Here is a 17,349-nt window from a genome sequence, read left to right as displayed (position 1 = left end):
GTGATCGAAGGGAAAGTATCCCCGGATGTGAAAACTGTTTCTCTTGAAACGATCGCGCGCGGTGCGGTTCGTTTTGAAATTGGAGGACAAGAGGGAGTTTTTAGTGCTCGTTCGAGGAAGAATGATCTAGCGAGGCTGGGTCGGTTGACTGTCCGGATCACGCGATAGAAGAGGAGACTGGCTCATCAGAAGGGACCTGACGGATTTCGTAAAGTGAATCCGGTTTATACGCCCGTTCACAGGAAGATCATAAGTTTTGGACAGCATCGGGGGATTCAAAAGCGTGCGCGCGTATGGGTGTGTGTCTCGTTATGGCCTGCCAGGATGACGCTCTTTCGTAACAGTCGACGAGCACGTAAGTACCGATTGCCTGCTGGAGTCTTTGGGAACATTTATTATACCGCTCAGAGATGCGGGCTTAGGTGTCGTGAACAAGCGACTAAGTGACGAGCTGTATCGTGTCGTATATGCGGGATTTCGTTGACGGCGGACAGTAATGAGACGCTGGCGTATAACGTGCGCGATATTGCACTCTGCAATTCTTCTTCCTGGGCTAGTTAACTTTAAGCCCCGTTCTGCTCTTCAGGAGAGAATAAAAGCGTGGATAATATATTTTACGTGTTCTTCGACCTACCATTATATCCCTTCATTTTACGAAATACCTTGTTTGTTCTTCCCTTAAAAAAACGAAGCGGAAGGCACCGATGGCGTTACGACCAGCGATCTAACATCGATCTCTAGTTCCCCACAAACGCTTCTCTCAATGTCCTTCGTGTCGAGGATATGTCTAACGATCTCCTGGTCACACTTCGGGAAATGTAATTTCACGTTTGCACCGAAGGTTAAATAAACGAACAATTAATCCGACGCGATCCGATGGGTTCTGATATAAATCCCGCGGGATGAATTCCAACAGTTTCCGCGGCATGGAATGGAGATCTTTCGCGCAGCATGCGAGCACGTTACAAAAACATCCCTCGGTCCGTTTCATCGAATCACAGCCGGGATCGGAAGGAATTAATTCAAGGAAGTACCGGGGCAACTATTCGATGGAATAAAAAAAAAAAAACAGTCGCTCCGAGCGTTGTCCGAATATAGGACATGCGAAAATATTGCCCGCCGCCGATGCGGCGTGTTGGCGCCCATTGCGTTAATTAAAACCGTTCGAGGGAGGTCGTGTCGAACTTCTTTCTCATTAGTCTCTTTTCTTCCGCGTTACATTTCGAATGATGGCGACACGGAAGTTCGCGTACAGACCAACTCCGCTTAATTATCTCTCCCTTAACGTGTTCCATACACCTCGCGTTCGGATCAAAGCACGACCTGTTCAACTACGACCACGTAGCTTCGTTCTCGCTCGATGAGAACCGAGATTACAGGAATCTTGGACAGTAGTCGTGTCGGCAGAATTAGAATTGGTACCCGTTGAAAACGTATCAATTTGTGCGCCGTAAAAGTACCCGTAAAACCGACAACCGCAAGGTGACCCGATAATTCGGGAACGGTTTTAGGCGCGACACTGCCGAGCCGATTCGATCGCAGAAGTTACGATACGACCGTTCGATACGTATTCCACGTATTAGAGGGACGAAGCTCACGATGCGTTATGCCGGTCACGTAGAACCGCGAGTATAATGCAAGATCGTCACCGGATAATTTCATTTCGCCGAACAAATTTTCAGTTGGATATTACGGGCACCTATTTCTCCATCTCGCTCCTCCTTTTTCTTCGCTCCGTCGTTCACGATGGAGGACAGAAAAAAAGGCGTGGAGCAAGTGAAACGCGGTGCTCGGGTACCGCAGCCGGCGCCGCCACCACCCGCCGAACGAAATCCGTGCGATTCGACGTAATGATATTACACGCTATAAATTTTAACGGGTGTAACTTCCAAACGGGACGCGCTGCGCGTCGCATAGTGGTCTCCATACAGACGCGTGACCGCGAAAATTCTGTAATTTTTAACATTATTTATGAGATATTTATTCTCGGTTTCCTGAACTTTTCAAATCTCTAAGGATCTTTAACCCGTGGTAGGGACAATTCATTCCAGCACCCAATGTAGGCACACTTATGCGAATCGGGATTTTCAAATTTTGATGTCTTTGGAACTTTTAGAAGTAAATAGTAATGTTTAGATAAAACGTCTTTATTTAAACGTAAACGTTAAAATAAACGTCTGAAAGTTTAAATAAATGTTTTTGATAGAAAATTTCTTCAGAGATCGATTGCGATACCCACATTTCGTGGATGATTTTATGCTTCTTATCAATTTTAATTAAAAAAGTAAGATTTTTTAAATATTCAATACTTCTTCCGGCATTTTTATTGATGCGGACCAGTATGCCTACAACGGGTTAATTAGAATGTTATTTGTGTACAATAATTGTTTAAATAGGATAATGTGTACACAAAAATCTAATCTGTACAATCTTTAACCCTTTTAATGACGAACAAGGATGTATCGTCGTTGGCTGTATTTACGAAAAGTCTTGACTTGTTGGGTGCGTCTATTAGTTCAAAATGTATTTACATTTCTGCTGTTGCCGTCACATTGCGTTAACCTGATTATAATATTGGAAAATATATACCAGTATGAACCAGACGGAATTAATTCAAGTCATTAATAATTATAAGTGAGTGATGAAAGTAGTGATAGTGATTAATAATTATTATTTGCACCTAGGTTGCGGCGATCATGTAAAATTAGTAGACATTAATTCATTTTCTCTTTATTTTTTAATGATGTTCCCATTTAAATTTTATAATTGTTAATTTAAAATTTTAGATTCGGCACTTTTCGCTTATCTTTAACTTTTCGGTCAGCACTAAAAGGGTTAAGAACATCATTTGGCGATTGATGTTTCTTTTTCTTGTAAAGAGTAATATTAGCAATAAATTACATTACCTCATGGCTTTTGTACAGGAAGGTACTTGCTTTACTTTTGTAATAGGAAGATTAAAAGAATTTGATGTAATTTCAGAGTAGGCGTACTCAAAGTTAGCCAATTCTTGACGGGATATGTCTCAGTTTTTTTAATAAAGCAACACGCATTGGCACAGATTGATTAAAGTTTTACCGTTACCTTGTAGTTTGGGTTCATTCCGTTTGTTTTCTAATGAAAATCATATGATAGATTTTACAATTTTTTGTCTAATTTAATTTGGATCTTCGCGGACACTCTGTGGATAGTCTGCAGAGTAACATCGGCTTTTGGTGTCTTCATGTTTGGTGTTTAAACCTTCGTTGTTACAGTTGTACACAATATTGATCACCGATTTGAAAAATGTAGTTTCGTGAAAAACGCGTTTAAAGTTTCAAGTCAAGCTTACACTTACATAAAATGTTCATTTTTTAACGCCTGTAACTCTTTCATTTTTAATTGGATTGCCTTGAAACTTGTACAGAATATTCTCGACATGTTGTTCTTAAAGAAAATGTAGAAAGTGAAAAATATCTGACTGAGCATGACCCCTTAAGTATTCCGAATTTCTAAAGAAAACGGTTTTAAAATGTTATAATCTCTAATGGTCTCATTTGTTCTCAATAATCCGTACATTTTTCACATGAAATATAGCTGTTTGCGGCGGGACGGCCGTTTCAAAACGTCGTGCATCGTCGCTTGTCTCGTTGCTTTAACTGACGAGTAGCAAATATTGGAAGACGGTGGTCCGGGGCCTGTACGCGGTTATAATTTACTCGTTATTAGATTTCGCGAATTTCGTCACGTAAACGGAAGCTAGACCGGTGGTGACTGTGCGACCGTAATTAAGAGAGTCGGAAACGCAAGTGAGCGAACGGCCACGAAGCGGTTAGGCGAGCGCGACAGTCCGGCGAACCGCGCTTCGATTCCCGGCCGTTTTGCTTTTGCTCGGGCGCGGGCGGCCGCCTCGTGAAATCGGAATTTCCGCGCGGGATTGACGGGACAGTGTATAAGTAGTGATAGATCTGGCTGGTTGGGTGAAATCTTATCCGAATATATCAGGATTCCTGTGGTCTTCCGTGACACGCTACCATCCATATTCCCGTATGAAATTTTTAAGAGAGGGAATATGTCAATCCGATTCTGCATGAAAGTTTATACGAAACCAGGCGAGCGCGTATCTCGATGGTTATTGAAAACTGAGAATCCATTTCGGTGTTTCCATTAGCCTGATCGTGCCTCATTGGAAAGTGACGATTTCGGAACTTCGGAAACCATATTCTCTGTTTTCCTTTGTTTTTGCGAATCCGTCGAAGCTTGCTGGATAACACGTGATTGTGAACCGAAGATGAGTCGAATTTAGATGAATGAAGTGTAATGTTGAATTTTAGTCGAGTGCCATCACGAAGTCTTGGTGTGTTTTGCTAAGCATACTTTTTGACAGATTGATATACGTTGACTCTAGCTTAACCCGCGTGTATTGTTCAGTAAATTGTTGTATTAGTATTCCTTGAATTAAACTTGGTCTCAGATTAGTCTATAAGTTTTTCTAATAAAGAATATAATTAGAAGTTAAAGTCTGCGTTCGAGTCAAATTGATCTGAATAGTAAACCAGGGTTAATGTAATGTCAGTTTTTTCACTGAATTGGTATTTTCCGTTTACCGCTGAAATGCGTTTCACATGTTATGAAACTCCTTGTAGACTTACATTAATGTATGAAAATACTACAGTGGTGTGATTAATTATAGGTTCACGCAAAATTCAAAGACTTCATCACCTCTGCTTTGACGCCGAGATAAAATCGTTCTTCTATTTCATATGTCTTGAAAATAATTAAAAATAATTAAATAAGGCCATCAGGCATGTCTACAAGGGTTTTCTTTTCGTCATTGAATTGGTGGTCCCGCATTTCTAGTTATGCAACGAATTCCTATTTCTTCGAAATGGATCTCCATGTGATGCTTACCGAGGTGCGCTTCTTATTCTCCTTATCGATCCACTTTCTTGTTATACTTGGATCGCATTGCAAATGAAAACGTTACACTATTTTCGACGGCGAAACCTCAGTTTGGAAAATTTCTCTTAATGCTGCCCGTTCGCCAGTCGAAGAAAACTTTAATAGTCTGCGAGATCGCTTCTGCTGTTCTTCATTTTCCTTACCTTTCCTCAAAGAATTATTAACTACATCCTGCGATCTGTGCAAAATACTGGCAATTACTCGCTGCGTCATTCCACCAAGTTTCAGATTTAAAATTAGTTGCTACTCCATTTCAGACAGTTCCGGCCTGGTAATATTGTTTACAATTTATGTGATGAAAATAACGATCGATTTCTTCTTCCGCACGAATGTACAGTCGCTTCCTAACGTTTCGATTAGTAGCAGTCAACGTTCTGAACTAAAATGATACAACTAAAGACACTGAACCTATATTTATTCACAATTTCATTGAATAGTTTTATGGTAAATAAGTGTGTACCTATTTCCCTCAGGTATGGAACATTGTGAAAAATACTTTTTTCTTAGGACACAATATGTCCTAAGAGTTATAAAAGACAATTATCTTTTAAAGAATTCTTTCATCTACAGATTCCTTTTTAAAGAACTTAACAAAAATTGCTTTGACCCTATAATTATTCACATCACTCTATGTTATAGTATTTTGCAATGTGACATAAACTGATATTTAGAAGACAGTATGATTAACACAGTAACAATAATACCCTATCATAATCAATGTATGCAACAAGTAGACGCTGTAAGTAACAGACATGTAGGTACCAATTGCTGATAGATTTCCTGAAATGATTTTTTTGTATAAAAATGACTTATTGGACGTACATGAAGAAATTACATTTTCACGAACAATTATCTATTTTTCTTTTAAAGCACAATACATCTTGTGCATGGATAAGATGAAGTGACATGGTTTGCAACATTGTTCAATTTTTCTCCGTGTGCTACTTTACTTTAAGTTTATTTAGGAGCAAAGTCTCTCTCAGTCGCCTGAAGAAAATAGTATTATCAAACTACGTGAACGGGTTACAGACGTATACAGGGCAATAAAAGATAAAATCTTGATATATGTTCAACAAGCCTACAAGGTTGCATTGTTAACGATCAAAACGATGCAAAGGGAATGGTTCAAGTACAGTTACGATTAACATCACGAAAACTTATTAATACTGTTTTCGATATTGCATACATTCTTAACGGTGTCTTCAGTAACTAACAATTTCAATTTAATAGCTTACTAATCGAACTAATCACTTATATAATTGAATAATGTTACTATTAACAATAAGGACGATATAAATTTTGTGTGGTTCGTGTACATAATCATCCAACATTTTATGACTTTAGTAGGGTTGGCAGAGTTATGATTTATTGTATTTGTTCCTTAGATGACTAGTATGAATTTTTGAATATCACTTTTTCTGCGCGTTCAATACTTTATGGTCTTATACGTCAAGTTTGAAGAACACGTTTCGAAAAATCAGTTCTGGTATGAAGAATACGATAAAATGAAATGTTTTTCAAATTCAATAAGCTTCGTACTATATGTTCTACTTAATAAGAACCTCGAAAGACGAAATAAATTTCTGTGTATTTTTACGTGAGGGCGTGTCTAAACGAAGGGCAGCGGATTTTTAAGATCATACAGCAGACGAAATAAATCATTACAAATTTCCTTCACTGTATAAAAATAGTTGTGTTCGTGACTATCTAGTCCCATATGGTCCCCTGGCATCGTAGCCGTTATAATAGATTTTGGAGATGTTATTAATGAATACTGAAGTAGGTTATTTGTCCCTGAAATGAATTTAACTATTGTTAGATAGAAAAAAGTCGCATATGTTGTGTCTGACAAACCAAATACTGAATAAAAAGAAATAGTGATTCACAGATTAGGACGAACCAAAGTTTTTCGTACAATTATAGTTTCTGTACATACGATTTGATGTTGCTTGGCGCTACAGTTCTTATGACAATATCGAATACAGTTTTATATGTTTGGAATTCAGGATATGACAGCAGAAATAATAACCTAGGGAATTCGCACAATGTCTACGCCTTGATTATCATTTTTCGCAACGCGAACAGAATTATATGTAAGGAAAGAAATGTTCAATAAATCACATAATAATATTATCCGCTTTTACAGCTTACTATTTCACCGTAAACCCTATTTTACAGAACAAAAACACGGTTCGTTAAATATACACAGATAAAAAGAAAATAATATAACAAACAAAATTATCGAAAAGAGAAAAATTACAAGAGTAATTACACATACACTGAATTACGAACTTAAACATACTTAACTGCGTTAGGCAATATTGAGTCCATTTGCTATTATTACTTTTACACAATACTCTAACGAACTATTGCTCATATAATACATATGTCATAGACTATTCGATCGATGCACCTCGCGACTCGTCAATCTCACTGCCAAAATGGTAATAATGCAAAGGCGGTCCCCCGAGGCTAGGTAGGGTTCTTACTTACAAAGATCGATGTCGCTTTGTTTATATTGTTTTGAGGAATTGGGATGCTGTTGCAAACGAAATTCGTCCGGAACTATTCGATGATGGGTAATTCTCTGCATTCTCCCACTATGTTTCTTCTTTTACGAAGAGGTTCAGGGCTTGCTATTCCGGGTATGCCAAACTTCGTGGTTCAACTGAGGGTTTGGAGATAGTACGGTTGAAAATAAGACGAAAATCAAGATTAACGAAATTGAGTTTGAGGTTTTTTTTTCGAGACAATCAAATGTGAATATCTCGACATGCGTACAATTGAATAGAACTTGGCTGTCACGTCTATTCGTTGCATTCCGTTTCTACTTACTTCACCATGACGAATGCATGCGTTTTAGATTAATGTTCAAATTTGGTTTCTTCTCAAATGAAGTCCCTGACGCAGTTACGTTATTCTTGATTTTCGTCTGATTTTGAGCCGTACTATCTGACTGACCCCATTTGTACCACGAATTTTTGCCTACCCTGTATAGTACGAATCATCGATAGAGAGTTCGTGGGAATATGCACAGACCCTGCTCACATGCATCGTTTCGCCGAATGTACCGTATACAATATCGATAAGACGTCAACCAAAATACAACCGTGTCAAATATTAATTTCGTCGCGAGACCACACCGATTTCAAAAATAAATACGTTGTGTTAACAATCCTGCTACACAAAGAGGAAGACATCATGGGTTGAACCGTAACCGATTAGGGATGTTCCCACAATGTGTACATATTATCAAGTTAGTCCCTTGAAAAATTTATGAAAGAATTCACATATCTGTTCGGGACGTAACGGTAACCCTCAGACCCGTAAATTACTCTAAAAAAATTTGACTTTTCTAAACATTCGTAAATTACTATGTATTTCATAAATTATATGAAAGTTACTTACAAGGAAGATTTCCCAACTCGGAGACGCCGATTTCAATGAAACTTCGTACGTTTGTTAAGCAAGCAAAAATAAGGGACACGTATTTTTTTTTTATCGGCTAACATTCATTTTAAGGGGGTGAAACCACCCCTCAAAGTTTCGACCCAGAAATACTATCTCGAAAACCAGAGGAGATACATTAAAACTTCTAATGGGCAAGTTTTATGGTTTCTCATGTACAATAATATGGCGCTAAAAAATTGTCCAAAATACAATTTGTTTATAACAACAAAATTTCTTATAACTTTATTTTACAGCTTATTCAAATTTACATAATGACAAAAAATGACGAGCATTTCATTCCAAATCCATTAGGTACGTATCTTCATGAAATTGCCTCCTACAGTTTCGCAAATTTTTCTTATACATATCTTTTGCAGTTCGATAGGTCTTTTAATATCATTCACTTTTCTCATTAAAAGTTTTTTCCTATCTATTACGGTTAACAAGATATACTGAAATAACGAAAAATTCGGTAAACTTTAAGAGGTGATTTCACCCGCTTAGAGTGAATGTCAGCCGAAAAAAATCGTTCCTTGCATAACTGGATGCCATCTACAATCCCACAAAGTTTCATTAAAATCAGAATCTGCGGGTCGGAAAACCTTTCTTGTCAGCGGGATATATAATAATAAAAATTTGCGAAACTGTAGGAGGCAATTTCATAATGATAATACCAATGGATTTGGAATGAAATGCTCGTTATTTTTTGTCATTATGTAAATTTGAATAAGGTGTAAAATAAAGTTATAAGAAATTTTTTTGTTATAAACAAATTGTATTTTGGACAATTTTTTAGCTCCGTGTTATTGTACATGAGAAACCATAAAACTCGCCCATTAGAAGTTTTCATGTATCTCCTCTGGTTTTCGAGATAGTATTTCTGGGTCGAAATTTTGAGGGGTGGTTTTACCCCCTGAAAGTGAATGTTAGCCGACAAAAAAAAATATGTGTCCCTTATTTTTGCATGCTTAACAAACGTACGAAGTTTCATTGTAATCGGCGTCTCAGGGGTTGGGAAACCTTCCTTGTAAGTAATACCGTATGCAAGGTTTGTCAGAATTTTGCTATCTATGTTAATGAATTTTACATATGTGAAAATGTTGAGCGATTGCAATTTCCTAATCTTGATGGAAACAATGGATTTAATTAAGTAAATCGTAGAATTTCTTTATTGAGTCATCAACTTAGTCGTCGCGATAAGGAAATTGCTGTGAAATAGTAAAAAATAATTATATATGATATTTTCTACACATTATCAAGTCCTTGAAAGTAAATGTAATCCACTGAACGAACACTCGCGATCGTATAAAATGACAGTGTAAATTTACAACACGCGGTGCAAACTCAGTCATCTGTTTTTAATGTACAACGTTGGTCACGTATTTTCTCTTTCAAAGTGGAGCCCTAACGATCCGTCGCATATCGTGACCTCTTAATTATTAGAAAACTACTTAAAAAATCCATATAATGGCGCGATATGTCGAACTCAACTTCGTGGTAACTATTTTCGTGATTACCCCCGGTCGCCTTTTCTCCACCCGGGGGTTAATTCGTACGTAACACGAGCGAAAGTGATTTACCACGCGAATTTTCTAGCGATTTTCGATGCTCTCTTAGAGGTCGCGGCGAACGAGCTCCGACGATTTTCGCTGACACGCCTCAATTACACCGATGTATGTACGTGTGGGGGCATGCAGAACACGATACGTTTAAATAGTCTGCATACACTATCGAACGAAATGCTTGGATAGATCTGCACTAGGTCACGAACCGTTATGGAACCGTTACATTTGAAATTGCTTACTAGTCAAAATGTAATCGAAATGAAATAACAGTGATAGTAGCTTCGTGTAAAAAGTCCGTTTTAATGTTTACTATGTTCAATTACAATTTAGCGAATAAAAACTAACATTGGTCACTGTTTGCATGCTACATTCTTCGACATATACCCACAATTTCTTTCAACAATAAAATTACTTAAAATTAGCATGGAATAAATCAAAACAGATGGTGGATCGAAATAAAAATCATATAAAATTCATGTGTGTATTTACACATGTAGCTATTCACTGAAACTGGAAGGTAAACTGTATAAAACTTGATTTTTAACTTTTATATTGAACGTTTAATTATTTAAAAAATTCATTTGTGCAATTACTTCTTGTGGTGCTACGTTTTTGAGCAATGAATATGTCAACAACTTCTAATAGTGAATATAAACGACAGTTAGAGAAAGAATTAATTGATTTTTGTGAATAAGGTATCGATGAATTAACATTGAAAATACCAGCGTTGAACGTATACTTAGTTAAATTGTATAATAGATTAATGTCTAATGTATAATACAATATAGCTTAGTACAGACAATGTAATGTGTATAATAAATTAAAGGTTAACATAAATTCTGATAAAAGTGTTCTTTATCATTAAGTAATTGTAAAATAAAAAATCCGAAGTACGTCATTGCGACGGGGTTGGTAGTTTCTGTGTTAATTTAACATCACAGAGGAATATTCTATAAATGCTAAATGATGTTTATATGTATACAGGGTGTAACAAAAGTGTTGTAGGTACCTAAAATGGGTCACTCGTGGGGTGATTTGGAACAAATTTTTCCTTAGCAAAAATGTTATCAGAGGCTTCCTTAACGAGATATTAAAAAAAACCCCAACCCTCGGCAGGCAGACTCGCGTTCTCTTTGATCGGGGTTTTCGTTAATATCTCGTTAATATACTCGTGGATAACATTTTTGCTAAGGAAAAACTTGTTCCAAATCACCTCACGAGTGTGCCCATTTCAGGGACCCATAACACCTTTGTTACACCCTGTATACGTGTGTATTGTTTAAATGTATTTATTTAGAATATTGTTAACTAATTTCTTACAAGTAAATGAAGTTATAGGTTCTCATAAGTTTTGAGTGAGACAAATAATGTTCGATTGCCAATTATTACGAAACGATAACAGAATTTTCATTTTTCAAGACAGTCGCTATTGACCTATTTGGATTTAATATATCGCTATAGCCATCTTATTTCTGAGACAAAAGGAGTTTTCTGTCAATGACTTAAGCCACGTAGTCATGTTTAATTTCCGTTCGTTGACATTTGAAAAGTATACAGACGGAAGTCGCTGGTTCAATTGAATGAAAGGGTAGAAGAGTTTGCACGATGTCACGCGACCTCACATCGTAACTCAAAGTGTCCAATTGATCGAGAAGTTCTGTTAGGACAATCTTCCATCACTTGCCTTATAGTCTCGATTTTGCGCCGAGTGAATACCAGTTGTTTCTTTACTCGAAGCAGTTATTGCGGTGTCAGTAGGTGTCAAATTGAAAGCAAATGTGACTGTATACAATATCAGGCTGGAATAATTGGACGGTAACGTTAGTAACTGAATTTTCAAGCAAGGTAACAACTCAAAGCAGTTCTTTGTGTTATATAATACCGCTGACATACAAAAGGAATGACTATAGTTCCAAAGTTCAAATTTGAATTTCGACTTATAGTAATATTTACAATCTTGTATTGGGGTGTTCGAAAAATTTGTAGCGTCGTTGATGACTAGAGTTACAACTTATACATGTCAATTTATATCACTTTCTTACTTACTACTTTTTTTTACTGTTTCTACTAGGGCTACTACTTTTACCCGAGTACCCGGGTAAACAAAAATTACACGGGAACCCAGGTATCCATGAGATATCAAAATGTACGAGATAGTCGAGAATCTTGATTCGAGAGTCGATCATTTTTCAGCCATTTTCGATCGATATCGGCAGTGAACGGAATAAAGTGAAGAAGTTTATTGCATGTATTTAGTATTTTTCTCTATACATTATTCGTAGAGTCAAATAAAATTTTCATCTTTTATCTATATCTTTTATTCAAAGGCTTTAAATAGTGTTATTAAGCTCGTCATGACACTCATTTTTTATATTTACAGTTTTTTTGTCCAATCATTATTATTGGAGATAAAAATTATAAATCAAAAATTTCTCTTCGTCCGAAGTAAATATTTTTTAAAACATAAATTGCTATGAAATTTAAAACATAACTTTCGAAAATTGTAGCGAAGCCGTGACGTGCATGCACAAAACCCTTATTTAAAAAAATGTAATAATATTTAATTACAAAGTAATACCGGGTAGAAACCATGTTCTTCAACGTTCGCCGATAAAAAGTATCGAGGCAATTTTGAGGAATATTAGTTTTTTCTTAATACACCTACAAGGAAGATTTTCATAAATTTTCACACTGATTAATAAATTATTGTAAAAGATATGGTGATATACATACATGCATCTCGCGCGGCACTAACAGCCGCGTACTACACTGCATATTTGGGCACGGAAAAGGGAAAAATAGAAGAGAATAAAAGAAAAGTGTCATAAAAGAACAGAAACAACAAATGATGTAGATACCTTATAAACATTTACGCGTATAAGTATTGTAATAAAAACGCTAATAAATATTTGGAAAATAATATTGCAATATTCTTTTGTAATCAGTAATCATATAATAATGAGTAAGTCATGTTTTTGCAATGTAACGTGGGTGCTAATAGTAAGTAGCGCAGTATATGCGGCTGTGATCGACTCCCGAATCGAAATTCTCGACTGTTTCATATACTCGGATATCTTATGGATGCCCGGGTATCTTATAAAATCACATCTCTAGTTTCTACAACGTTTTCAATTAATTTCATTGTACCAATTATATACGACTTCGATTCTTTTAGCTGCTTTTCAACCAGCTTCTAGACGAATTTTATTTTCGAAGACATTTTTTTGAAACAGAATATTTTAGATATCCAAAGGATTACTCATCTAATGAGCCAAAGTCTAGTTACTTGGGTAGATGTTTTACAATTTTTTAGTCGAAGTAGTGTAATTTTTTTACAAGTTTGATAGAACGTAATGAAATTAACTTTGTGTTTATTTGAGTATGAAAGAAAATAAAAAAAAAAAACGACTTGCACAGCGAATATTCAGTCCACTTCTGGAAAGTCGTATCTGTGCTGTAGATCAAACGATTTTTCCTTCGTCCAGCAAACAGGTAAAGAAAACACTATGCTCGAAATGCTACGCACTATTCGAACGATGCAACCCAAGTAAATACAGTGATCAAAATTTGAACAAAAGTATTTTATCATGACACTGCTACAATAGTGAAAATTTGGGCAGTGAACGTATTAACATCAATGGCACCTGTATTTCGAATACGAATCATAGTCTGTTCGTCCAGAACCATTTGTCCGATACGATAGCACAAACCATTGACAGAAAACTCCTTAGTCACAGGAAAATGGAAAACTTTTTGCATATGAAAAATAACGTACCTAACCGTATGTAAAGTGCAAGAACGTCTATGTCACTCTAGTGACAACTATGCAAAAAACTAAAGTAGGTATATGGACACTTTCAGCCAATCACAAATGTAAAAAAAATTGTTTCGTTTACTGTCTGAGTCACACAATTATCTGACAAAAATAAGTAAATTCTGAGTTTCTTCCGTTGACGTACACAGCTGTCTGACTAGTAACATATACCTACGCAAAATCCCTCGAAAAGATGAAGTTGATACTAGCTTGCGGGAGGAAGAAGTTGTTACATTCGATGGCAGCGGACAGATTCCATTTCTAGTCAAAGTGACATCAGCATTCTGACAAGCAAACAGATCTCGACAATTCCCTCGATGTTCGCCGATGAATGTAATGTTAAATATTTACGGGAAGTCTCTGCTGTTGCGCCACGGAAATCTTGATTGAAACGACCGGGATTAATGTATCGGGGGGTGGTCGTTAAAACGTCAGATTTCGCAAAATAACGTAGTCTCCGCCTTGTCCTATTCTCATTCGCTCGTTCTACGGGAAAATTATCTGCCGTTTAATTCTCCTCACGATATAATTTCATCGCGTTAAATCGGCGCCATAAGATAATTAAACCGTTTGTACCGAAATACTCGGCGCTCTTGGTTCTACCTACACCAGGAACTGTCGCCTATTTAGCTAATGTCCTCGACGAAGATCTTACCCGATAAATTTGTCATTACACGTTCTTGTTTCAGGCGCACAAGCGCTCGCCTGTGCACTGCACTGACGCGCAGTGTGATTTTCGAAACAAGAAGGGTTTTGAAATTGGATTACTTTGTGTGTTACGATTGAATCGGGGTCCGTTTGTTTCGAAAGTAAATCTCAGGTTTCGAAAACTTGACAAATAGGGTTTGAATAAAATTACTTCTCTGTGGTGGAGGAACACCGCGAACAACGGTACGTAATTCTACCTCGGTAGAATAAATAAATGTTTTCTTACCACGTCGAAATTGTACAAAGTATTCTAACAAAAAATGTGTATACACATGTAATGTCAAGCATTAATTATGTGAACGTATGGAAAATGAAAAGATTGGTACAACTTGTACAGAAATTATTTAGAGTGTACGTCGAAAAATTTGTTGCTCGAATATTTCCATTGTCTATTGTGTACATTGTATATTCAGACGTTTGGTGAAAGTATGTTGAAAATGTAGAATGAACTTCTGTTGTACAAGGCTCTGTTTTCGAGAAAATCGAATTGAGAGTTCGTCAGGTGCGCGTGCTGTTGAATGAGTCTCGGCGGACGTGTCTGTTCATTATTCCCCGTTTCTACTGATTGTAAGCACGAGTGCACATCTGTCAGATGAATTTCGAAAGCAGATCTTCAAGAAATCAGAATCGTACAAGGAAAAATGTTATTCCTCATTCTCGACTTATTTCTACAAGATGAATTACCACTTTTCTTGTTATAATATTACTTCGTATACAGCCTGCATAAGAATTGAATCCTTGATTTTTATACAGACATTTCGTAACAATATTGGAGACAAAAAACGAAAAATACCTGTGACATGTAATTTGCGAAAATGATAGCGTGATCCAATGGGGATGCAATAAAAATCTTTAATTTACAATTACGAATTGGTATGCACAAACGGCTTCTTAGTACTAGTGTTCATTTATAATTTGTCGGAGAGCTTAGCTTCTTATGTCGTAAAAGGGAGATATATTTTGTAATCGTAAAAAAATACATGTGGGTACTAGATTCTTTATATTGAAATTAGAAACAATTACCCTAGTATCCTATTAATATCTAAATCATCTTAGGAGGAAAATTAATTTTACAAATCGGGAATGTATACATATAGAACATGGCTACTATGTCTGACCTATTACGTGTTGTTCGTACCTGCCCACCTATTTCGACACATTGAGGTTGAGTGACATTTTCTTTGCGCAATACATTATCATTTAAACACGTAATCTTAACAGTTTGTAGAACACAGTCTGTATTGAGCCAAAGCTCTGTTTTGCGTCTCTTTTTCCTCAAAACAACCAAGTGTCGGGTGATTTATAATGCCATCATTAAAAGTAATTAGGTAATAACCCCACTCCAAAGACCTCACAACAAAAATTAGCTATGAATCAGAATTGACGCACTATTTATTTTCCTCATCGCTAATATCTCTTAGTTTGCCGGATCACCCATATCTGAATGAATAATCCTCCAGTCAAAAACAAAAAGTAACTATTTCCATCACACCCTCAAACAAAAAACATTTCACTAATATCTCTGAAAATCTGTCAGATTCCAAAGATAAGGGCTGTGGCAAGTACCTATCTCATATTACGTTGGAACCTTCCGTACCCAAACTAATAGAGATGCATAAGTATTCGTATAAAGGAATATTAGCATAGAAGAAGAATCACTTATCTTGTACTAAACTTCATACACAGTCAAACCTAGGTTCACAAATGCCTCGGATCATGAACAATTCGGTTTACAAACAAATTTTTCGAACACAAAGCGTCTCCGATGACGTACTGTGTCTTGAGTTACAAACAAGCAATCCTTCGAAATTTAGAAAAACAATATTCAACATTTTAAAACGTAGACAAAAACTAATCACACTGGACAACTTTTTAGTGAGACAGAGGCCCAGTGGGTCCGAAGCAGAGTCAAGTGGTGTCAAGAGACAGGAAAAAGAAAAAGAGTCCCCTTCGAAATAGTAACATTTCACTTTCTCACCACCTTCCACTTACGTCGTGTCCATTCAAGTACGGTAAAACTAAATTAAATTTTTGTCTATATTTGACCCGTTTTGTTAAAGTATTGTTTTAAGAACTTGTGCGCAAAGTACTGTTGTAAAAGTTTAAATAACCACCCAAATAGCAGAAAAACATCCTATGCATATCAGATGGACGTACGTTCCGGATGTTCTGTACATTCGAAGGATGTCCCGAAAAGGTCCATATGTCCCCGTTAGGTCCTCGTTAAGATCTTCAAATGTTCTAGGAAGGTTCTATTTATAAAGTGGAACGTCCTGAGGACGTCCTGTGTCAACATTCTCAGAACGTGTCCCGAATGTGTAAAAGTAACATTCCCTGTACGATTTGGGAACGTTTAAAGAGGTTTTAAAAACGCTATGGTAATGTCTTAAAAGACGTAAAAGAAACGTTCCCCAAATGTTTAAAATTGCGGTTAGGTTTCATTCTATGCAAGGTGACAGGAGTTAGGTTAGGTTGGTTTGTGTTTAATAAATAAAAGATTAACTTTCCTGCGATTTCCGCACTTAGTAGAAATTAGATCTAGTTAGTTCCTGTTAATAAATAAAAGGTTAAATTTCCTATAAAGAATTACAATGACAATATAGGTCTGGGAATTATCATCTCCAAGTACATTGTGTTTATTTCTATTTTCACAGCAAAACTCTGATTCTGTGTTGGTCAGAGACAATTTAAGAAAAAACATGTTTTTTCAACTTTCTTGAGGTTTTCGCATAAAACCACTAGTGTCGTTACACTTCTCTATTAATTCTTTAAAGACTGACACCTTGTTCGTGGGGTTCCATCACCTTGCACGGAATGACATTAGCAAAAATACTAAATGAAACCATCCAAAATTTAAGTCTTGAGAACATC

General features: G+C 36.5%; 1 protein-coding gene across 1 annotated transcript in view; it reads left to right on the top strand.

Moving 5' to 3' along the window:
• The first annotated feature begins 326 nt into the window (after positions 1-326).
• LOC107192269 (acid sphingomyelinase-like phosphodiesterase 3a) overlaps positions 327-17,349 on the top strand; it is a 141,449-nt gene continuing 124,426 nt past the window's right edge. The window contains exon 1 of the mRNA XM_015581486.1: positions 327-355. The gene's annotated coding sequence lies outside the window, so the exon portion shown is untranslated. The remainder of the gene's footprint in view (positions 356-17,349) is intronic.

This window comes from Dufourea novaeangliae, unplaced genomic scaffold, assembly GCF_001272555.1.
Source record: "Dufourea novaeangliae isolate 0120121106 unplaced genomic scaffold, ASM127255v1 scaffold321, whole genome shotgun sequence".
NCBI classification, from domain to species: Eukaryota; Metazoa; Arthropoda; class Insecta; order Hymenoptera; family Halictidae; genus Dufourea; species Dufourea novaeangliae.
Note: the sequence above shows the minus strand (reverse complement) of the source record. Positions and strands in the feature narration are given on the sequence as shown.